The sequence below is a fragment of the Pan troglodytes genome, chromosome 13, assembly GCF_028858775.2.
Source record: "Pan troglodytes isolate AG18354 chromosome 13, NHGRI_mPanTro3-v2.0_pri, whole genome shotgun sequence".
NCBI lineage: Eukaryota > Metazoa > Chordata > Mammalia > Primates > Hominidae > Pan > Pan troglodytes.
This window is the reverse complement of record NC_072411.2, coordinates 85,202,583-85,227,836: the sequence shown is the minus strand read 5'-3', so window position 1 is coordinate 85,227,836 and position 25,254 is coordinate 85,202,583. Positions and strand designations below refer to the sequence as shown.

General features: G+C 39.9%; 1 protein-coding gene across 8 annotated transcripts in view; it reads right to left on the bottom strand.

Moving 5' to 3' along the window:
- The window catches only part of NUP35 (nucleoporin 35), a 125,384-nt gene that overhangs the window by 51,355 nt on the left and 48,775 nt on the right, over positions 1-25,254 (bottom strand). For 2 of the 8 annotated variants that reach the window (XR_010149813.1, XR_008546662.2), the window contains exons 10-13: positions 12,719-12,819; positions 12,217-12,401; positions 8,934-9,057; positions 3,839-4,695 (exon numbers count right to left, since the gene is read on the bottom strand). The gene's annotated coding sequence lies outside the window, so the exon portion shown is untranslated. Of the gene's footprint in view, positions 1-3,838; positions 4,696-8,933; positions 9,058-10,957; positions 12,820-25,254 lie in introns of those variants that run through there. The other 6 variants (XR_008546659.2, XR_010149814.1, XR_010149815.1 and 3 more) reach the window with 4 other exon arrangements.

Sequence of the window (25,254 nt, the reverse complement as noted above, 5' to 3'; positions counted from 1 at the left end):
ACTTGTGGACCTCATATGTTCAATTGATAGATGTGTTATTCTTTCCATTAACACTGTAACAGTTAAACCTCAAGGAAATGTAGGAGAGCAATATTTTCAACAGAGGTGAAAATGGTGGGAAACTTTTTTAGTTGTCAAAATAATTGGGAGGAATACTAGTGGCATTTAAAGGGTGGGGGCCAGACATGCCAGATATACTGCAATATGATCACTAGGACTATACACTTAAAAATGAAATGGCAATTTGCCTGATTTCTGCAAGTGAAAACTTATTTATAATTACTTGGGCCTGGAACCTAACTCCACTTCACATGTAAATACAAAGTATGTCTGGCATTCTTTATGCAGTAACCATATATGTGGTACCATGTAATCAAGGGAAAAATGTATTTGTTCTACCCAGAACTTAGCAAAGAGTTTCTCAATATTTTGGAAAAAAGGTCACCGTCAATTATGCTCCTTCAATGTATAATACAATACAATGTGCATTATTAACTATTGCATTCAACATGCTTTCTATGTATAGATACCCATCATTTGGCCAGGCACGGTGGCTCACGCCTGTAATCCCAGCACTTTGGGAGGCCAAGGTTGGGCAGATCACCTGAGGTAGGGAGTTTGACACCAGCCTGACCAACGTGGAGAAACCCTCTCTCTACTAAAAATACAAAATTAGCTAGGCGTGGTGGCACATGCCTGTAATCCCAGCTACTTGGGAGGCTGAGGCAGGAGAATCGCTTGAAACCAGGAGGTGGAGGTTGTGGTGAGCCGAGATCATGCCATTGCACTCCAGCCTCGGCAACGAGAGAGAAACTCCATCTCAAAAAAAAAAGATACACATCATTATGTCTTCAAGTGTAATTGTGCTCATGGATTTACACACTGGAATGTATTTATTGTTTTATTTTTATTTCTTTTTTATTTTACAACTAGGGCATTACATTTATTTTCCTAAATTTTTGCATGTAGGTAGGTTAAATTATCTAAGAATTCCGTGTTAAGATTATAAAGGAGAAATAATAACATATTTGTTATACAAAGGGAGGCTTGGGACTGTGCTGGATTTTCGGGGCTATGGCTAGCCTTGATCCTCTCTGTGGTATTGATTTTACGTGGTCTTTGAAAATTACAGATGCTACTTACTGCAGTCACCAAATAAATATGAAGATTGCATTTGCCACTTTTATACTTCAAACAATTTAGTTGGCTGCTTAGAGCTTTAGACTGTTAGACCATGTCTAACAGTCCACAACTTGTCCTTCTACTAGGCCCCAGGGACTTTCCTCCAACACTACTCAGTCTATAATTAAAGGATATGAGAACATTAAGTGATATTATTTTATTACACTAGTAATATAGGGTAATAACAAAATAGGTCCCAATGTTAAAAAAACAGAAACAGAAGTATTATGATGCCAGTTATATCTAGAAAACTAAAAGAATTATTTGGTTTGTGTAAAAAGTGTATTTAATCTCAATAAGATATACGGTATGGCCATACAAAGGGGGTTAGATGTGGAATGTTATGCAGTAGGTGACAGTAAAAGAAACAATGATTTACTCTCTTTTTTTAAAAAGTGAATTAATATTTTATATTCTTATCTCCAAATGTGAGGAAATAATTTTCAACCTCTCAGAGAATTTCTGAATTATGTATTCAGTGTTTAGAGGGAAAGATGTTTCCTTTAAAAGGAAATATACTGGATAACCCTAGGTAAGAGAAGATACACAAATAATCTAAATATATGTGGGCTTTTATATAGCCTATTTCTCCTTATCAAACATCAAAAAATGGTAATTCAGAAGCCTTGAAAAACAGATATTTACTGTAGTTTTCCTGACAAGTACAGCACAGACTAAGTTGTTTTTTTGTTTGTTTGTTTGTTTGAGACGGAGTCTAGCTTTGTCGCCCAGGCTGGAGGGCAGTGGCATGATCTTGGCTCTTGCAACCTCCGCCTCCCAGGTTCAAGCAATTCTCCTGCCTCAGATTCCCAGGTAGCTGGGATTACAGGCAACCGCCACCACACCTGACTAATTTTTGTATTTTTTAGTAGAGACAGGGTTTCACTATGTTGGTCAAGCTGGTCTCAAACTCCTGACCTCAAGTGATCAGCCTCCCAAAGTTCTGGGATTACAGGCATGAGCCACCGCACCCAGCCAGACTAAGTTGTATATAGCACACATCATATAGAAAGTTGCCTAAAATGCCTCTTGACATTTCTCTCTCCTCCCAAAATGTCACACTTATAGCATTGTTAGGTTTTCTTCATTAGTCTCTGTATCTTTTCAAATTATTACCCTTCTTACCAGGCTCTTAGAATAAGGTTTTTGCACCTGAGGATGACTGCTTTTCTTAAGAGACCAGCTTACCAAGAATTCTGCCAAATAAAATGCATCTCAAATTTCAAAATTAAGCTTTATTTATCACACACCCCAGTTGGTCTGAAAGTCTTTTGCTTCTACTCCTCAACTGTGTCTCATGAACCATCCTACTCAGATGCTCTGGGCCCTTCTGTACCTAATCAGTTTATAATACAACTTGTATCATCTCAAATCAGGAGCCAGACCAGAAGTTCCTAAATCTGAGATTTTCTATGGTGTCTGAGTCATTAGAGTTATTACCAGAGTCTATTTGCATAGGCTATTCTGTGCGTGTTTTCTTCATCTTCAAGCAGTTTTTTTTCTTTTTCCTATGAACCCTAGACCTAATTTACCACTTCTAAAATCCTTCCAAGATGGACTTTTAACTTCTTCAGGAGCTAGCTACATTGAAACAAGTTAGGAAGCTTTCATTTTAACATTTCCTTTTCATAAGACATTATCTTTTTATTCCTTCACTTTAGACTATTTCAATACTCACTTTTTCTTTGTGTTTTGTTATTGTTGTTGTTGTTGACAGGATCTCACTGTGTCACTCAGGCTGGAGTGCAGTGGTGTGACTATGGCTCACTGCAGCCTTGAACTCCTGGGTTCAAGCCATCCTCTGCCTCAGCCTTCCCAGTAGCTGTGACTACAGGCACATGCCACCATGCCTAATTTATTTTATTTTATTTTTTGTAGAGACAGGGTATTGTTATATTAAGTAGGCTTTCTTCATCCTGGCCTCAAGTGATCCTCCTACCTTTCTTTAAAAAAAAACAAACAAAAAAAACAAATCTATTAAAAACAACTACAGCTACTAATTTGTCAAGGGACACAAACCATAAAATATACAAAACATGTCAACAAAACAAACTGAGAGGGGGGAGTAAAAGAGTTGAGTTTGTGCAAGGGATCAAAGTTAAGTTATTATCAGCTTAAAACAGCCTGTTATTAGTATAAAATGTTTTATGCAAGCCTAATGATAACTACAAAGCAAAAACCTATAGTAGATATACACAGGATAAAAATAAAGAATTCAAAGCACACCATTACCAGTGTAAGGTATCCTAGTTACCATGGGCAAAATCTGTACAGGTCTGCAGCAACCTCAATTCCTGCCTCCTCAGGAAAGAATTCGACTGAGGGGCATAAGACAGAAAAAGAGACTGAGGGCCGGGCACGGTGGCTCACGCCTGTAATACCAGGACTTTGGGAGTCTGGGGTGGGTTGATCACAAAGTCAGGAGTTCGAGACCAGCCTGGCCAACATGGTGAAACCCCATCTCTACTAAAAAAAAAAAAGAAATACAAAGCTGGGCATGGTGGTGCATGCCTGTAATCCCAGCTACTCAGAAAGCTGAAGCAGGAAAATCACTTGCACCCAGGAGGTAGAGGTTGCAGTGAGCTGAGATCATGCCACTGCACTCCAGCCTGGGCAACAGAGCAAGACTCCATCTCAAAAAAAAAAAAAAGAAAAAGAGACTGAGGCAAGTTTCAGAACAGGAGTGGAAGTTTATTTAAAAAGCTTTAGAGCAGGAAAGAAAGGAAAGTACACTTGGAAGAGACCCAAGCAGGCACCGAGAAGGTCAAATGCAGCATTTAACCTTGATCCTAGGAGTTTACAGGCTGGCCCACCTCCGGCATCTTGCAACCTTTTTCCTTGATTCTTCCCTTAGGGTGGGCTGCCTGCATGCACAGTGCCCTCCTTATGCTTGGGAAGTGTGCATGCACAGTGTGTTCAGGAAGTTGTACACATGCTCATCTGAGGCTTTCTTCCCTTTTCCAGTGGAGTGACCCTGGAAGGTCACACTCAGCCATTTTGTCACTGAATGCATGTGCCCAGGCTCACTAGCCCAATACCTGAGATTTTATTGGAAGCCCTTTTTGCTTCTCCCTGGTGTCTGCATTCAATTAACACTTTAATGTTAACAGCTTGTGGACCATTAGGAGATTGTCTGTTCCTGGTGCCAGCTGCCAAATTATCATTGTGATAACTGTCAGTCGAACCATCACCTGACATTCCTAGTGGGTGGGGGAGAGCCCTCTTCTGCCCCACTCATGCCTGTCTAACTTGTAATAATACCACTACGGAAAATTATCAAACCACAAAGGATGACAGCAACAGAGGAAGAGAGAAACAAAGGGTCTACAAATTAACTAGAAAACAATTAACAAAATGGCAATAGTAAGACCTCACCTATGAATAATTACTTTGAATGTAAATGGATTAAATTTTCCAATTAAAAGACACAGAGTGGCTGAACGAATTAAAAAACAAGACTTACCTATATGTTGCCTACAAGTGACTCACTTCACCTTTAAGGACTCACAAAGACTGAAAGTAAAGGGATGGAAAAAAGATATTTCACACAAATAAAAACCAAAAGAGAATGTGGACAAAATAGACTTTAAATCAAAACTGTAAAACAGACAAAGAAGATCATTATAGGGTCAATTCATCAAGCAGATATAACAATTATAAATATACATGCATCCAACATTACAGCACCTAAATATATAAAGCAAATATTACAATATCTGCAGAAAGAGGCAGACAAGAAAATATTGGACTTGAATTACAATTTATACCAAATGGACCTAACAGACATTTACAGAACGTTTTATCCAACAATTGCAGAATATTCTTCTCATCACCACATAGAACATTCTCCAGGATAGATCATTAGTTAGGTCACAGAACAAGTCTTAACAAATGTATAAAGACTGAAATCATATCAAATATCTTTTCTAGCCACAATGGCATGAAACTAGATAATAACAACAGGAGGAATCTTGGAGAATTCACAAGTATGTGAAAATTAAACAGCATGCTCCTTAACTACCAATGAGTCAAAGAAGAAATTAAAAGGGAAATTTAAAAATATCTTGAGACAAACAAAAATGGAAATACAACATACCAAAGCTTACAAAATGCAGCAAAAGCAGTCCTGAGAGGAAAGTTTATAGCAATAAAAATCTATGCCAAAATAGTAGAAATATCTCAAACAACCTAATGGGAGAGGCTTCAAGATGTCTGATCAGAGGCATCTACTCGACTCCTCCACTAAGAAGAACAAAACTAGTCAGTAGTCACACTTCAAATAGATCATCCAGGAAAGAACACTGGAATTCAACAGAGAAGTGACAGGAAACACCTAAAGCAAGGAAAAAGAGGGAAGCACGACAGCCTCCTTGGTGGAGACTGAGATTGGCTATGAGCCAGGAGAGACTCCCCAAGCTTGGAAAAAGATAAGTGAGGGAGCCCCAGCAACCCACATTCCCAAAAGGATTCCTATAATCCTAGCCTCAGGAGAGCCCCTCAACATTCACTAGCCCTGAGGCTACAAAAGAAGCTCCCTAGAAACTGCACAAAGGCAGAGCTCCAGAGAGCACACACTGGATCCCACAAAACTCTGAATCCTAAGCAGTGGCAGCACAGCACCACTTTAAGAGCCTACTCCACACTGGACTGCATACTATCCTACAGCTGGGGTGAGGAGAGAGTCACCAGCAGCAAACCTACCCCACTGCAGAGGGTTTGCCAAGCATTCTCACACACCCTCAAGGACAAATTCCACTGTCTGCAACTGCCACAGCTGCACCAGCATAGCCCATGCCTCCTAGCTGCCTGCCTAAGTCCTCCCCAGTAGCAGGGGCACAGCACAGCCACTGTGACTTCCAATTGAGCATTCTGCTGGGGGTCTAGGGTCCATTCCACCACTGCATACCACCGCTAGCATCTATATGCACTACTTGATGATCTAAGAGCAGAGCCCAGCCTGGATCCAACCCCCGACTCCAGTACCTGAGCACACTGTCCAAAGCCCTGGGGAATGCCCAGCCAAGTCCACTACCAGTGGCACACCTGAGCACCCCTCATGGGATCTGAGGTCAGGTCCACTCAACCTGCCACTACCACCAAACACACACACCACCCAGATTCATAAAGAAAACATTATGAGATCTAAAGTGATAAACTCCAATATAATAATAGTGGGGACTATCAGCATTAGACAGACAATTTAGATAGAAACTAAGCAAATTAACATTGGATTTAAAGTGGACTTTAGACAAAATGAACCTAATAGACATTTACAGAACATTTTTTTCTAACAACTGCAAAATAAATATTCTTCTAAGCAGAATATGAAACATTCTCCAGAACAGACCATATGTTAGGCCACAAAACAAGCCTCAACAAATTTTAGAAAGTCAAAATCATATTAGGTATCTTCTCAGACTACAGTGGAATAAAACTTGGAATCAATACCAAGAGGGACTTTGAAAGCTATCCAAATTCATGGAAATTAAACAACATGGTCCTGAGAAACGATGGGGTCAATGATGAAATTAAGATAAATATTTTAAAATTTCTTGAAACAGAAATTTTTTGAAAAAGAGAATATAGCATACCAAAACTTGTATTTTACAGAAAAACAGTGCCAAGAGGGAAGTTTATAGTAATAAATGCCTACACCAAAAAAACAGAAAGATTTTAAATAAATAACAATGCACTGCAAGGAACCAGAAAATCAGAAACGAGCCAATCCCGAAGTCAGCAGCAAAAGAGAAATAATAAAGATCAGATCTGAACTAAACAAAATGAAGACTAAAAAAGCAATACAAAGCATCAATGAAATGAAAAGTTTGTTTTTGGAAAAGTTAAGTAAAATTGATAAATCACTAGTTAGACGAACCAAAAAAACAAGACAGTAGATCCACATAAACAAAATCAGAAATGAAAAAGGAGTCATTACAACTGATACTACAGAAATACGGAACATCATCCTAGACTATTAAGAATAACTATATGCTAACAAATTGAAAAATCTAAAGAAAATGGATATTTTCTGGAAGCATACAACCTACCAAGCATTAATTAGGAAGAAATAAAAAACCTGAACAGACAATAATGAGTAGCAAGATTGAATCAATAATAAAAGGTCTCTCAACAAAGAAAAGCCCAGGACCAGGTGGATTCACTACTGAATTAAAGAAAAATTAATACCAATCCTCTTCAAACTATTTCAAAAAATTGAAGATGAGGAAATCTCCCTAACTCATTCCATGAGACCAGCATTACCTGATACCAAATCAAAGACACAGCAAAGAAAACTATACACTAATATCCCTGATGAACAGACACAAAAATCCTCAACAGTACATCAAAAAGATCATTCAGTATGATCAAGTGAAAATTCTATCAGGGATGCAAGGATGGTTCAACATATGCAAATAAATGTGATACATCAAACCAACAGAATGAAGCACAAAAACCACATGATCATTTCAATAGATGCAAAAAAAAAAGCATTTGACAAAGTTCAACATCCATTAATATTGAAAACTCTCACAAAAAACAAAAGGTATGGAAGGAATATACCTCAACACAATAAAGGCCATGTATGACAAGCCCACAGCTAACATCATACTCAATGGTGAAAAGTTGAAAGCTTTTCCTCCAAGATCAGAAACAAAACAAGGAAGCCTATTCTCACCATTTCTATTCAACAAAGTACTGGAAGTCCTAGCCAGAGCAATTAGGCAAGAAAAAGAAATAAAAGGCATCCATATAGGAAAGGAGTGATATCGTCTCCATTGATGACATGATTTAATATTAAGAAAGCCCTATAGATTCCACCAATAAACTGCTAGAACTGATAAGTTCAGTAAAGTTGCACATTACAAATTCAACATACAAACATCAGTAGCATTTCTATACACTAACAGTGAACTATCTTAAAAAGGAAATCAAGATAACAATCCCATTTATAAGAGCATCAAAAAAAGAACTTAGGAATAAATTAACAGTCAGTTGATTTTTCACAAAAGGACCAAGAACACATAATGGAAAAGGACGGTCTCTTCAACAAATAGTGTTGGGAAAACTGCATAATCACAAGCAGAAGAATGAAATTGGAACCTTATCTCATACCATATATAAAAATCAACTAAAAACATATAAGATTTCAACTTTAAACCTACTAGAAGAAACACAGGGTCTCAACACATGAAAATCAATTAGTATGATATACCACATTACCAGAATAAAATATTTTTACCATATGATCATCTCAAAAGATGTGGAAAAAGCATTTAACTAAGTTCAACATGGTTTCAGAGACACACTCTCAACAAACTAGAAATAAAAGAAAAATACCTAAACACAATAAAGGCTGTGTATGAAAAGCCCACAGCTAACATCATACACAACTGTGAAAAAAATAAAAGCTTTTCCTCTAAAATCAGGAACAAAACAAGAATGCCCACTCTCACCACTTCTATTTAACATAATACTGAAAGTCCTAGACAGTGCAATTCAAAAACAAAACAAAATATAAAAGGCATCTGAATTGGAAAGAAGTAAAAATATCCCTGTTTGCTAACAACATGATCTTATATAGAAAACCCCAGGCTGGACACAGTGGTTCACATCTGTAATCTCAGCACTTGGGAGGCCAAGATGGGAGGATCACTTGAGTTTAAGAGTTCAAAATCAGCCTTGTCAACATAGTGAGACCTTGCCTCTACAAAAGAAAAATTTTTAAATTAGCCAGGTATGGTGGCACATACCTGTGGTCCCAGCTGCTTGAAACGCTGAGGCAGGAGGATCACTTGAGCTCAAGAGTTCAAGGTTTCAGTGAGCTATGATCGCACCACTGCACTCCAACTCAGGTGAGAGAACAAGATCCTATCTCTAAAATAAAAAAGAAAACCACAAATACTTAAAAATATATATTATAAATAATAAATGAATTCAGTTAAGTTGCAGGATACAAAACCAACATACAAAAATAAGTTGCCTTTCTATACACTAACAACAAACTACCTGAAAAGGAAATTATGAAAGCAATCTCATTTACAAAAGTACTGAAAAGAATAAAATACTTTGAAATAGGAATAAACCTAGGGAAAAAAGAGGTGAAAGATTTATATACTAAAAACTACAAAACGTTGCTGAAAGAAATTAAACAAGAGACAACAAATGTAAATACATCCTGTGTTGCTGAATTGGAAAACTTACTATTGTTCAAATGTCTATAGTACTCAAAGCAATTTTCAGATTCAATGCAATCCCTTCAAAATTTCAAAGACATGTTTTACAGAAATAGAAAAAAGGTTATATACTTCATATAGAACAAAAGATTATGAACCAAATCAATCCTGACAAAGAACAAAGCTAGAGGCATTGCATTTCCTGATTTCAAAATATTTTATGAAGCTACAGTAATCAAAAAACAGTATGGTACATGGTACTGGCATAAGGACAGCCATATAGACCAATGGAAAAATAGAGAACTCCAAAGTAAACCTACACATATATGGTCACTGACCTTTGGCAAGGATGCAAAGAATACATGTTGGAACAATGATAGTCTTTTTCAACAAATGTGGTGAGGAAAACTGAATATTCACATGTACAAGAATTAAATTGAGCCCTTATCTTACCCTGTATACAAAATCAACTCAAAATGGATTAAAGACTTAAACCTAAGACCTGAAACTATAAAACTCCTAGAAGAAAACATGGGATCAGGACTCCTTGACTTTGGTCTTGGTGGTGATTTTATGGATGTGACCCCAAAAGCAAAATAAATAAGTAGGACTATATCAAACTAAAAATCTTCCGCACAGCAAAAGAAACATTGACAGAGTGAAAACGCAACCTACACAATGGGAGAAAATATTTGTGAAAACAACATATCTGATAAGTGGCTAATCCCCAGAATGTACAAGGAATTAATAGAGCTCAAAGCAAAAAAACTAATATAAGCCAACAACTACAACAAAAAAATGGGCTAAGGGCTTGACTAGACATTTCTCCTGAGAAGACTTCAGCTCTTCCAGTTTAGAAAGGATAGCGGAAGTAGCGTATCTATTGTAGCTAACATTTGAGCACAAAGAGCAGAGGAATGGGAGATTTTCCTTAAGAATGCTTATATATTATATTTCCATCACTGAAGAGCGATTTTTGAAGCTAGTGGTCTTCTAGTATACAGTAAGGTCAACTTATTTTGAAACACAAAAGCACAATAGAGAATTAGCTTCCACCAATATACGTACTATACTGAATACAGCTGGCTTGAGGAAACTTCTTTTTAAGAACATTCTATGAGTGACTGCTAAATCCTATTTCTGATCTTTCTACATGTTGGCCCAAAAGTTTTCCTTTGTCATATTCTCCTATAGCTATAATTTAACCATCACTGATTGGAGCAGTTCTATTGTTCCAAGCTGAAATTCATTGCCTCAGATGGAGGTAGGTCTTATTGAGACACTATTTCATACAAATTTAGAAGACAGTTATGTACTGATGATCAATTAATAAATCTCATGTGCTGTTACTGCTTGAGGCAGCCAAATTGGAATGCTGTAAAAAAACACCCATATTTTTTAAAATACTGAAACATGGGCTTAGAGACAATTATCTTTTTATTCTTCACTAAATTTTCAGCAACGTTAGTTTTAACAAGGACTTGGTTTGTGGGAAGAAAGAGGAAAAAAGAGAAAAATGTAAATGGAGGGTTAGGATTTGCTTCAGAGAAAATTTAGGCTTGGCTTTGCTACAAATAATGTATCATTTTTCCATAAACGAATTAAATAACTTTAAATTTATTTAATTGGTCCAGATCACATTAATCTTGATTTCCTGGGAAAAATACATACATATTAATGCTGAAATATAGTATAAAAGTCTTCTTGAACTGTCAAAATTCAGTGTCTGATATTAAGGATATAAATTACTCAGCTCTACTGCCATGAGGTCAGGAGATCAAGACCATCCTGGCTAACACGGTGAAACCCCACATCTACTAAAAATACAAAAAAAAATTAGCCAGGTGTGGTGGCAGGCACCTGTAGTCCCAGCTACTCGGGAGGCTGAGGCAGGAGAATGGTGTGAACCCAGGAGGCGGAGCTTGCAGTGAGCCGAGATTGCACCACTGCACTCCAGCCTGGGCGACAGAGCGAGGCTCTGTCTCAAAAAAAAAAAAAAAAAAACTTTGAAAAAGAAAAATATTTTTAGAAAAATGTTTTAAGAAAAATGTTTTAAGAAAAATGTTTTGAAAAAGTATTTATGCCTGTTCATTACACTCAAAAAACATTTCTGATCCTTTCTGATAAAAGTAAATATGTATAATAGGGCTGAAACCAAGCCTTAAGAAAGGTGGAAAGGAAAACAAAAAGTAAAGGAAAAGCTGTCAATCTTCCTGAAATCTTAAATACAGCAACTGATTTTTATATCAGATTTTCCAGCTTCTGTATTTAAATTTAACTCTAGGAGTTCCTGGGCAAGATGACTGAATAGCAACAGCTCCCGTCTGCAGCTCCCTGTGAGAACAACACAGAAGGCGGGTGATTTCTGCATTTCCAACTGAGGTACCCGGTTCATCTCACTGGGACTGGTTAGTGGGTGCAGCCCATGGAGGGCAAGCAGAAACAGGGTGGGGCGTCACCTCACCCGGGAAGTGCAAGGGTCCAGGGACCTCCCTCACCTAGTCAAGGGACTGTGCTATCCAACCCAGATACTACAGTTTTCCCATAGTTTTTACAAACTGCAGACCAGGAGATTCCCTCATATGTCTATACCACCAGGGCCCTGGGTCTCAAGCACAAAACTGGGTGCCTGTTTGGGCAGACACTGAGCTAGCTGCAGGAGTTTATTTTTCGTACCCCAGGAGCGCCTGAAACCCCAGCGAGACAGAATCGTTCACACCCCCGGAAAGGGGGCTGAAGCCAAGGAGCCAAGTGGTCTCACTCAGCAGGTCCCACTCCCACTCTTAGCTTGCTGGGTTCCAGCAAGCTAAGAACCACTGGCTTGAAATTGTGGCTGCCAGCTCAGCAGTCTGAAACTGACCTGAGACGCTTGAGCTTGGTGGGGGTTGGGAAGTCTGCCATTACGAGGCTTGAGTAGGCAGTTTTCCCCACACAGTGTTAAGGAAGCAACCGGGAAGTTCAGACTGTGTGGAATTCACCCCAGCACAGAAAAACGACTGTGGCCAGACTTCCTCTTTAGATTCCTCCTCACCGGGCAGGGCATCTCTGAAAGAAAGCCAGCAGCCCCAGTCAGGGACTTATAGTAAAACTCCCATTTCCCTGGGACAGAGCACCTGGGAGAAGAGGCAGCTGTGGGCACAGCTTCAGCAGACTTAAATGTTCCTGCCTGCTGGCTCTGAAGAGAGCAGTGGATCTCCCAGCACAGCACTCCAGTTCTGCTAAGGAACAGACTGCCTCCTCAGGTGGGTCCCTGACCCCCATGCCTCCTGACTGAGAGACATCTCCCAGCAGGGGTTAACAGACAACTCATACAGGAGAGGTCTGGCTGGCATCAGGGGGATGACCGCTAGGATGAAGCTTACAGAGGAAGAAGCAGGCAGCAATCTTTGATGTTCTGAGGCCTCTGCTGTTGATACCCAGGCAAACAGGGTCTGGAGTGGACCTCCAGCAAACTCCAGCAGACCTGCAGAAGAGGGGACCAACTGTTAAAAGGAAAACCAACAAACAGAAAGCAATGACATCAACATCAACAAAAAGGACACCCACACAAAAACCGCATCCAAAGGTCATCAACATCAAAGACTAAAGGTAGATAAATCCATGAAGATGAGGAAAAACCAGGGCAAAATGCTGAAAATTCCAAAAATCAGAATGTCTCTTTTCCAAATGATCACAACTCCTCTCCAGCAAGGGCACAAAACGGAACAGAGAATGAGTTTGACGAATTGACAGAAGTAGGCTTCAGAAGGTAGGCAATAACAAACTCCTCTGAGCTAAAGGAGCATGTTCTAACCCATGCAAGGAAGCTAAGAACCTGGATAAAAGGTTACAGGAACTTCTAACTAGAATAACCAGTTTAGAGAAGAACATAAATGACCTGATGGAGCTGAAAACCACAGCAGAACTTCACGAAACATACACAAGTATCAATAGCTGAATCGATCAAGCGGAAGAAAGGATATCAGAAATTGAAGATCAACTAAATAAAGTGTGAAGACAAGACTAGAGAAAAAAGAATGAAAAGGAATGAACAAAGACTCCAAGAAATATGGGACTATGAGAAAAGACCAAACCTATGATTGATTGGTGTACCTGAAAGTGACAGGGAGAATGGAACCAAGTTAAAAAAACACACTTCAAGATATTATCCAGGAAAACTTCCCCAACCTAGCAAGACAGGCCAACATTCAAATTCAGGAAATACAAAGAACACCACTAAGATACTCCTCGAGAAGAGCAACCCCAAGACACATAATTGTCAGATTCTCCAAGGTTGAAACGAAGGAGAAAATGTTAAGGGTAGCCAGAGAGAAAGGTCAGGTTACCTACAAAGGGAAGCCCATCAGACTAACAGTGGATCTGTCTGCAGAAACCCTACAAGCCAGAACAAAGTGGGGGCCAATATTCAACATTCTTAAAGAAAAGAATTCTCAAACCAGAATTTCATATCCAGCCAAACTAAGCTTCATAAGCAAAGGAGAAATAAAATCCTTTACAGACAAGCAAATGCTGAGAGATTTTGTCACCACCAGGCCTGCCTTACAAGAGCTCCTGAAGGAAGCACTAAATCTGGAAAGGAAAAACCAGCGCAATCAAATTAGAACTCAGGATTAAGAAACTCACTCAAAACAGCACAACTATGTGGAAACTGAACAACCTGCTCCTTAATAACTACTGGGTAAATAAGAAAATTAAGGCAGAAATAAATTCTTTGAAACCAATGAGAACAAAGACATAATGTACCAGAATCTCTAACACAGCTAAAGCAGTCTTTAGAGGAAAATTTATAGCACTAAATGCCCACACCGGAAAGCAGAAAAGATCTAAAACTGACACCCTAACATCACAATTAAAAGAACTAGAAAAGCAAGAACAAACAAATTAAAAAGCTAGCAGAAGACAAGAAATAACTAAGATCAAAGCAGAACTGAAGGAGATAGAGACATGAAAAACCCTTCAAAAATTCCATGAATCCAGGAGCTGGTTTTTTGAAAAGATTAGCAAAGTAGATACACAGCTAGCCAGGCTAACAAAGAAGAAAAGGGAGAAGAATCAAATAGACACAGTAAAAAATGATAAAGGAATATCACCACTGATCCCACATAAATACAAACTACCATCACCTCTATGCAAATAAACTAGAAAATCTAGAAGAAATGCATAAAATCCTGGACACATACACTCTCCCAAGACTAAATGAGGAAGAAGTCGAATCCCTGAATAGACCAATAACAAGTTCTGAAATTGAGGCAGTAATTTATAGCCTACCAACCAAAAAAAGCCCAGGACCAGACGGATTCACAGCTGAATTCTACCAGAGGGACAAAAAGGAGCTCATCCCATTCCTTCTGAAACTATTCCAAACAACAGAAAAACAAGGACTCCTCCCTAACTCATTTTATGAGACCAGCATCATCCTGATACCAAAACCTGGCAGAGACACAACAAAAAAAGAAAATTTCAGGCCAATATCCCTGATGAACATCAATGTGAGAATCCTCAATAAAATATGGCAAACTGAATCCAGCAGCACATCAAAAAGCTTGTCCACCATGATCAAGTCGGCTTCATCCCTGGGATGCAAGGCTGGTTCAACATATGAAAATCAATAAACATAATCCATCACATAAACAGAACCAATGACAAAAACCATGACTATCTCAATAAATGCAGAAAGGGCCTTCGATAAAATTCAACACCACTTCATGCTAAAAACACTCAATTAACTAGGTATTTATGGAACATATCTCAAAATAATAAGAGCTATTTACGGCAAACCCATAGCCAGTATCATACTGAACAGGCAAAAGCTGGAAGCATTCCCTTTGGAAAGTGGCATGAGACAAGGATGTCCTCTCTCACCACTCCTATTCAACATAGTATTGGAAGTTCTGGCCAGGGCAATCAGGCAAGATAAATAAATAAAGTGTATTCAAATAGGAAGAGAGGAAGTCAAATTGTCTCAGTTTGCAGATGACATGATTGTATATTTAGAAAACCCCATCGTCTCAGCCAAAAAACTCCTTGAGCTGATAAGCAACTTCAACAAAGTCTCAGGATACAAAATCAATGTGCAAAAATCACAAGCATTCCTATATACCAATAATAGACAAACAGCCAAATCATGAGTGAACTCCCATTAACAACTGCTACAAAGAAAATGAAATATCTAGGAAAACAATTTAGAAGGGATGTGAAGGACCTCTTCAAGGAGAACTACAAACCACTGCTCAAGGAAATAAGAGAGGACACAAACAAATGGAAAAGCATTCCATGCTCACGGATAGGAAGAATTAATATCATGAAAATGGCCATACTGCCCAAAGTAATTTACAGATTCAATGCTATTCCCATCAAGCTACCATTGACTTTCTTCACAGAATTAGAAAAAACTAATTTAAATTTCATATGGAAACAAAAAAAGAGCCCGTATAGCCAAGACAATCCTAAGCAAAAAATAACAAAGCTGGAGGCATCACACTACCTGACTGCAAACTATGCTACAAGGCTACAGTAAACAAAACAGCATGGTACTGGTACCAAAACAGATACATAGACCAATGGAACAGAACAGAGGCCTCAGAAATAATGCCACACACCTACAACCATCTGATCTTTGACAAACATGACAAAAACAAGCAATACGGAAAGGATTCCCTATGTAATAAATGGTGTTGGGAAAACTGGCCAGCCATATGCAAAAAACTGAAACTGGATCCCCTTCCTTACACCTTATACAAAAATTAACTCAAGATGGATTAAAGATGTAAGCGTAAAACCTAAAACCATAAAAAGCCTAGAAGAAAACCTAGGCAACACCATTCAGGACATAAGCATGGGCAAAGACTTCATGACCAAAACACCAAAACCAATGGCAATGAAAGCCAAAATTGACAAATGGGATCTAATTAAACTAAAGAGCTTCTGGATAGCAAAAGAAACTAACATCAGAGTGAAGAGGCAACCTACAGAATGGGAGAAAATTTTTGCAATCTATCCATCTGACAAAGGTCTAATATCCAGAATCTACAAGGAATTTAAACAAATTACAAGAAAAAAACAAACCCCATCAAAAAGTGGGCAAAGGATATGAACAGACACTTCTCAAAAGAAGACATTTATGTGGCCAAAAAACATGAAAGAAAAGCTCATCATCACTGGTCATTACAGAAATGCAAATCGAAACCACAATGAGATACCATCTCATGCCAGTTAGAATGGCAATCATAAAAATGTCAGGAAACAACCGATGCTGGAGAGGATGTGGAGATATAGGAATGCTTTTACACCATTGGTGGGAGTGTAAATTAGTTCAACTATTGTGGAAGATAGTGTGGCAATTCCTCAAGGATCTAGAACCAGAAATACCATTTGACCCAGCAATTCCATTAATGGGTATATACCCAAAGGATTATAAATCATTCTACTATAAAGACACATGGACACTTAAGTTTATTGCAGCACTATTTACAATAGCAAAGACTTGGAACCAATCCAAATGTCCATCAATGATAGACTAGGTAAAGAAAAAGTGGCATGCATATATATATATATATATATATATATATATATATATATATATCATGGAATACTATGAAGTTATAAAAAACAATGAGTTCATGTCCTTTGCAGGGACATGGATGACGCTGGAAACCATCATTCTCAGCAAACTAACACAAGAACAGAAAAACAAACACCGCATGTTCTCACTCATAAGTGGGAGTTGAACAATGAGAACACACGGACACAGGGAGGGGAACATCACATACTGGGGCCTGTCGGGGGTTGGGAGACAAGGGGAGGGAGAGCATGAGGACAAATACCTAATGCATGCAGGACTTAAAACCTAGATGACAGGTTGATGGGTGCAGCAAACCACCATGGCACATATATACCTATGTAACAAACATGCAAGTACTGCACATGTATCCCAGAACTTAAAGTATAAAAAAGCAAAAAAAAAAAAAGAAAAAAAGGAAAAAACATTTTTACTCTAAAACTTTTTCATGTTGAACACTTCTGACAAGTCGCCACAAGATGGAGGTACATCTGAAGTTTGAGTTAGATAAGTTTTTAAAGTTTTGAGTACATGAAAGCTGTTTTCAATAATAGACAATTGCCCGGGCCCAGTGGCTCACGCCTGTAATCCCAGCACTTTGGGAGGCCGAGGCAGGTGGATCACCTGAGGTCAGGAGTTCAAGACCAGCGTGGCCAACATGGTAAAACCCCATCTCTACTAAAAACACAAAAAATTAGCATGGCGTGGTGGCGGGTGCCTGTAATCCCAGCCACCCAGGAGGCTGAGGCAGGACAATTGCTTGAACCTGGGAGGCAGAGGTTGCAGTGAACTGAGATTGCGCCATTGCACTCCAGCCTGGGCAACAAGAGCGAAACACCATCTCAAAAAAATAAAATAAATAAAATAAAATAGACAATCTATTTAAATGCCACTTGAAATTGTGCTTTAAAACCTGCTGCAAGACTTTACTACATATAAAAAAAAAAAAAAACCAACCAGGAAGAGATAGATGATTTAAATTTATAAAATATCTTCTCTGATGAGCCAAGAAATAACCTGATAACTTAACACATGACCCAAAGGCTCCAGAGAAACCTTTTTCACCAACCCTCCTGAGACCAGCCTGGCCAACATGGTGAAATCCCGTCTCTACTAAAAATACAAAAATTAGGCAGGTGTAGTGGCGTGTCCCTGTAATTCCAGCTACCTGGGAGGCTGAGGTAGGACAATCACTGGAACCCAGGAGGCAGAGGCTGCAGTGAGACAAGATCGTGCCACTGCACTCCAGCCTGGGTGACAGAGCAAGACTCCGTCTCAATAAAAAAGAAAGAAAAAAGTTTGGAGTCCCTTCCCTGTGTCTTTGCCTCTACCCCAGCACATATTGCCCTGATGTTTCTCCCAGTTGGCAAAACTTGGAGATCTTGGAGCTAAAGGATGCATATGTGTCCTCTGGGTCAGAGATGCTTTTTTGTCCCAAGAATGTCCCTATGCCTCAGCCTAGAAAATAAGTGCTAGCACAAACAAAATACATGAAGAATTCAGCACTTTGATACTATTTAAATATTCATAGTTAACAAATGTGTCCAAATGTGTCCAGTGATTTACATTGAGATCATCCTTTGCATGTTGTAAAGTTTTAAGTATACTTTTTTATATGACCAAAAAGAAATATTTTATTTGGCTTCATGTTTTTAAAATAGTCTTTTCAAATATTCTTTAATTAGTAGTTAATTAAGGAGCTGTGATTAGAACCCAGGAGATTCATGTAAAATATTTCTCAAGTTCACCTAAGTGGTTTAAAAATCAAATAACCTTGGGGGTTGGGTCAAGATGGAAGACTAAAAGCAGCTCACGCGTGCCATTCTCATGGAGAGGAAACAAAACGGCTAGTGAACACTGACCCTGCAGGCCAATCATCTGAGAAACCACATCAGGATGCATCAAGGAAGCAGGGGAACAGAGAGAGCAGAAAGGAGCGAAGCTGGGCACCAGCCTGTCTGAGCTCAGGGCGGAGGCAGGAGAATCTCTCCAACACAGAAAAGGATCAAAAAGTGAGAGCCCCCTGGAGGACGCACACTCTCCACAGGGACCTGTGCAAGACTGGGAACAGGAGAATCCTCCTGGCTCCCCTGCACCTCCCCCACTGTGCTTTGAGGACTGAGGTTGAGAGACACCAGGACATTTTGTAGGGGCAACACTCAAGTCCAAGGGGACCTCAACAAGCCTTGAGCCCCAGAGCAGACCAGCACTGGTGCCACAGACCCAATAGAGGCTATAGTTATGGTGCCTGGGAGCAGTAAGATTACTCCACACCCCCTCGCTGGACAAGGCTTGGTGCCAGCCTCCAGCCCTGTGGAACCACTTCTGCCTGGACTCAGCCAGTGGCTGCAGCCTCTTGTCCTGGAAACACCCAGACAGGAGGGTGGGTGACCCCACCCACCCCTACTACTAGTAGCCTGGTGGGCAGTGCTTGCCAGAGCTTTCAGCTCAGGGGTCCCACTTCTGTGTGAACTCAGCCAGAGTTTGCAGCCCCCTATTGCCCAGGAAGCACCTGGATAACAGGGTGAGTGGCCCCACCCAACCCCACCACTAGAAGCCAGGTAGGCAATACCTGCTATAGATTCTAGCCCAGTGGTCCCTCTTCTGTGTAGACTTAACCTGGTGGGCACAGCCTCCTGTTGTCCCAGGAAACACCTAACAGGGTGGATGACCCCACTCACCCCTGCGGCTGGCAGCCAGGCAAGCAATGCCTGCTAGAGCTTCCAGCCCAGTTGTCCCACTTCTGATTGTAGCACCCTGTTGTCCTGGAAAATACCCAGAGGGCAGGGTGGGTGACTCCAGGAGAACCACACCTGCTAGAGCTTCCAGTCCACAGGTCCTGCCTCTGCCTGAATTTGCTAAGGGGCACAGCCTCCTGTTGCCCTGAAAATGCCTGGATGGCAGGGCAGGCAACTCCACCCACTCTCATAAGAAAGGCCATATCCACTAAAGCTTCTAGTCCAGGGGTCCTGCTTATGCCTGGGCAGGCACAACCCTGTGTCCCCCCAGGAAGCACTCAGAGAGCAGATTAGGGCTGACCCAGCAAGTATATGGCCTGTCTACAACTGTGACACCTGCCTGAGGGAGCTCCATGGACAAGAACACTGAACAAAAGAAAAGCAGGGGCCAGGCACGGTGGCTCACACCTTTAATCCCAGCACTTTGGGAGGCCAAGGCATGCGTATTACTTGAGGTCACAGGTTCGAGACCAGCCTGGCCAACATGATGAAACCCTGTCTCTGCTAAAAATACAAAAATTAGCCAGGCATGGTGGCAGGCACCTGTAGTCCCAGCTACTCAGGAGGCCAAGGCAGGAGAATCACTGGAATCCGGGAGGCAGAGGTTGCAGTGAGTCAAGATCATACCACTGCACTCCAGCCTGGGCAACAGACTAAGACTATGCCTCAAACAGAAAGAAAGAAAGGAAGAAAGGAAGAAAGGGAAGAAAGGGAAGGAAGGAAGGAAGGAAGGAAGGAAGGAAGGAAGGAAGGAAGGAAGGAAGGAAGGAAGGAAGGAAAAAAGAAGGCACAGAGACAGTAATTGAGGGGGGATCCTCCAAGACCCAGCAGCAGACTAGAATTAAGGCCAGTTGACTGAACTCACTTTATACCACAGTGAAACCACAAAGAAGGTTAAAGGGGGGGAAAAAACATCCAAAAGACAGCAACTTCAAAGACTGAAGGAACATCAGCCCACACAGATGAGCAAAAACCAACACAATAACTCTGGTAACTCAAAAATCCAGAATGTCTTCTCATCTCCAGCCACGCTAGTTCCCCAGCAATGGTTCTTAACCAAGCTTAAATGGCTTAATGTCAGAAATAGAATTCAGAACATGAATAGAACGAAGATCATCAACATTCAGGAGAAAGCCAAAACCCAATCCAAGGACTCTAAGGACTACAATAAAATGATAAAGCAGATAAAAGATAAAATGATCCTTTTAAGAAAGAACTACTGAATTGACAGAGCTCAAAAACTCACTTCAAGAATTTCATAATACAACCACAAGTATTAACAGCAGAATTCACCAAGATGAGGAAACAATCTCAGAACCTGAAGACTGCTTCTCCAAAATAACTCTGTCAGACAAAAATACAAATGGTCGGGCGCAGTGGCTCACGCCTGTAATCCCAGCACTTTGGGAGGCCAAGGAGGGTAGATCACGAGGTCAGGAGATCGAGACTATCCCGGCTAACACTGTGAAACCCCGTCTCTACTAAAAATACAGAAAGAAATTAGCCGGGCGCAGTGGCGGGCGCCTGTAGTCCCAGTTACTCGGGAGGCTGAGGCAGGAGAATGGCCAGGAGAATGAACCCAGGAGGCGGAGCTTGCAGTTAGCCAAGATCGCACCACTGCACTTTAGCCTGGGTGACAGAGCCAGACTCTGTCTCAAAAACAAACAAACAAAAAAACAGCAAACAGAAAAAAGCAGGGGTTGCTATTCCAATTTCAGACAAAACAGACTTTCGACCAACAATGATCAGAAAAGATAAAGAAGGGCATTATTACACAATGGTAAAGTGTTCCACAAGAAGACCAAACTATCCTTATATTAATATATGCACCCAACACAGGAGCATCCAAATTCATAAAGCAAGTTCTTAGAGACTGACACAAGAGACCTAGATAACCACACAATAATAGTGGGAGACTTCAACACCCCACTGACAATATTAGACAGATCACTGAGGCAGAAAACTAACAAAGATATTCCGGACATGAACTCAACATTTGACCCAGGGGCCTAACAGAACTCTCCACCCCACAACAAGAGAATATATATTCTTATCTGCACATGGCACACACTCTAAAATCAACCACATAATCAGCCATAAGACAATCCTCACCAAATTCAAAAAAATTTAAATCATACCAAACACACTCTCGGACCACAGCACAATAAAAATGGAAATCAAAACTAAGAAAATCACTCAGAATCATGTAATTAAATGGAAATTAAACAACTGCTCCTGAATAACATTTGTATAAACAGGAAATTAAGATAGAAATAAAGAAATTAATTGAATAAAACAACATATCAGAATCTCTAGCACACAGCTAAAGAAGTGTTAAGAGGGAAAAGTTGGCTAGGCCCAGTGGCTCACACCTGTAAACCTAGTACTGTGGGAGACTGAAGCGGGCAGATTACTTGAGGTCAGGAGTTTGAGACCAGCCTGGCCACACGGTGAAACCCTGTCTCTACTAAAAATACAAAAATTAGCTGGGCTACTGTAGTCCCAGCTACTCGGGAAGGTAAGGAAGAAGAATCACTTGAATACTTGAATGAACAGATTTAGGAGCTTTCTTGAATGAACCCAGGAGGCAGAGGTTGCAATGAGCCGAGATTGCGACACTGCACTCCAGCCTAGGCAACAGAGTGAGACTGTCTGAAAAGACAGGACAGGACAGGACAGGACAAGACAAGACAAGACAAGGAAACTAAACTTCAGGTCAATATCCTTGATGAGCATAGATGCAAAAATCCTCAACAAAATACTAGCAAACTAAAACCAGCAGCATAGTAAAAAGGTAATCTATAAAATCAAGCAGAGTTTATCCCTGGGATACAAGGTTGCTTCAACATATACAAATCAGTAAATATGATTCACCACATAAACCAGAAGTAAGTACAAAAACCATCTCAATAGATGCAGAAAAGGCTTTCAATAAAATTCAACATCCCTTCACGTCAGAAACTCTCAACAAACTAGTCACTGAAGGAAAGCACCTCAAAATAATAAGAGCCATCTATGACAAACCTACAGCCAACATCATACTGAACGGGCAAAAGCTGGAAGCATTTCCCTTGAGAACCGTATCAAGACAAGGATGCCCACTCTCACCACTCCTATTCAATGCAGTAGTAGAATTCCTGGCTAGAGCACTCAGTCAAGGGAAAGAAATGAAAGGCATCCAAATAGAGAGAAAGTCAGTCTATCTCTGTTTGCAGACAATATGATTCTATACCTAAAAAACTCCATAAGCTCTGCCCAAAAGTTCCTAAATCTGATATACAACTTCAGCAAAGTTTCAGGACATAAAATCAGTGTACAAAAATCAGTAGCATTTCTAAACACCAAGAACGTCCAAGCCAAAAGCCTAATAAAGAATGCAATACCATTCACAATAGCCACAAAAGTTATAAAATACCTAGAAATACAGCTAACAAGGGAGGTGAAAGATCTCTACAACAAGAATCATAAAACACTGCTGAAAGAAATCAGAGATAATACAACCAATGGAAAAATAATCCACGCTCGTGGACAGGAATAATCAATATTGTTAAAATGGTCATAATGTCCAAAGTAATTTATAGATTCAATGCTATTCCCATTAAGTTACCATTGACATTCTTCACAGAATTAGAAAAAAACTATTTTAAAATTCATGGAACCAAAAAAGAGCCCAAATAGCTAAGGCAATCCTAAGCAAAATGAACAAAGCTGGAGGCATCACATTATCCAACTTCAAACTATACTACAGGGCTACTGTAACCAAAACAGCATGGTACTGGTACAAAAACAGACACAGAGACAAATAAAGAAATCAGGCAGGAGGATCACCTGAGGTCAGGAGTTCCGAGACCAGCCTGACCAACATGGTGAAACCTCATCTCTACTAAAAATACAAAATTAGCCAGGCGTGGTGGCACATGCCTGTAATCCCAGCTACTCAGGAGGCTGAGGCAGGAGAATCACTTGAACCCAGGAGATGGAGGTTGCAGTGACTAAAGATCACGCCATTGCACGCCAGCCTGGGCAACAAGAGTGAAACTCCATCTCAAAACACAAAACAAAACAAACAAACGAAAAAGCTCAGAAATAAAACTGCACACCTACAACCATCTGATCTTCGACAGAGTTGACAGAAATAAGCAATGGGGAAAGGACTCCCTATTCAATAAATGGTGCTGGGGTAACTGGCTAGACATATGCAGACTATTTAAACTGGACTCCTTCCTTATACCATATACAAAAATCACCTTGAGATGGATTAAGGAGTTAAATGCAAAACCTAAAACTATAAAAACCCTGAAAGAAAACCTAGGCAATACCATTCTGGATACTGGCCCTGGCAAAGACTTCATGACGAAGGCGCCAAAAGCAATTGCAACAAAAACAAAACTTGACAAATGGGACCTAATTAAACTAAAGAGCTCCTGCACAGCAAAACAAAACAAAACAACCTATAAACAGATTGTATTAGTCAGGGTTATCTTAGAGGGACAGAACTAATAGGAGATATATATATATCCTATATATATATCCTATATAACCACACAATAATAGTGGGAGACTTCAACACCCCACTGACAATATTAGACATATAAATATATAAATATATATACATATATAAAAATAAAGGGGAGTATATTAAGTATTAACTTACAAGATCACAACGTCCCAAAATAGGCTGTCTGCAAGCTGAGGAGCAAGGAGAGACAGTCGGAGTCCCAAAACTGAAAAACTTGGAGTCCGATGTTCGAGGGCAGGAAGCATCCAACACAAGAGAAAGATGAAAGATGTAGGCTGCGAGGCTAGGCCTGTCTCTCTCCTTTTCTGCCTGCTTTGTATTTGCTGGCAGCTGATTAGATTGTGCCCACCAGATTAAGGGTGGATCTACCTTCCCCAGTCAACTGACTCAAATGTTAATCTCCTTTGGCAACACCCTCACACACACACACCCAGGATTAATACTTTGTATCCCTCAATCCAATCAAGTTGACACTCAGTATTAACCATTACACAGATTAAATAGATAACCTACAGAACTAAAGAAAATATTCGCAAACTGTACATCCCACAAAGGTCTAATATCCAGAATCTATAAGGAACTTAAATTAACAAGCAAAAACAATCCCATTAAAAAGTGGGCAAAGGATATGAACGGACACCTTTCAAAAGAAGACATATATACAGCCAACAAGCATATGAAAAAATGTTCAACGTCACGAATCACAAAAATTCAAATCAAAACCACAGTGAGATATCATCTCACACCAGTTTGAATGGCTATTAAAAAGTCAACAAAAATGTTGGCAAGGTTGCAGAGAAGAGGGAACACTTACAAACTGATGGTAGGAAGGTAAATTGGTTCAGCCATTGTGGAAAGCAATGTGGCAATTCCTCAGAGAACTTAAAACAGAATTACCATTCAACCCAGAAACCTCACTGTTGGGTATATACCCAGAGGAATATAAATCATCCTACCATAAAAATACATGCATACATATATTCATCACAGCACTATTCACAACAGCAAAGACATGGAATCAACGTAAATACCCAACAACAGTAATAGACTGGATAAAGAAAATATGGTACATATATTCCATGG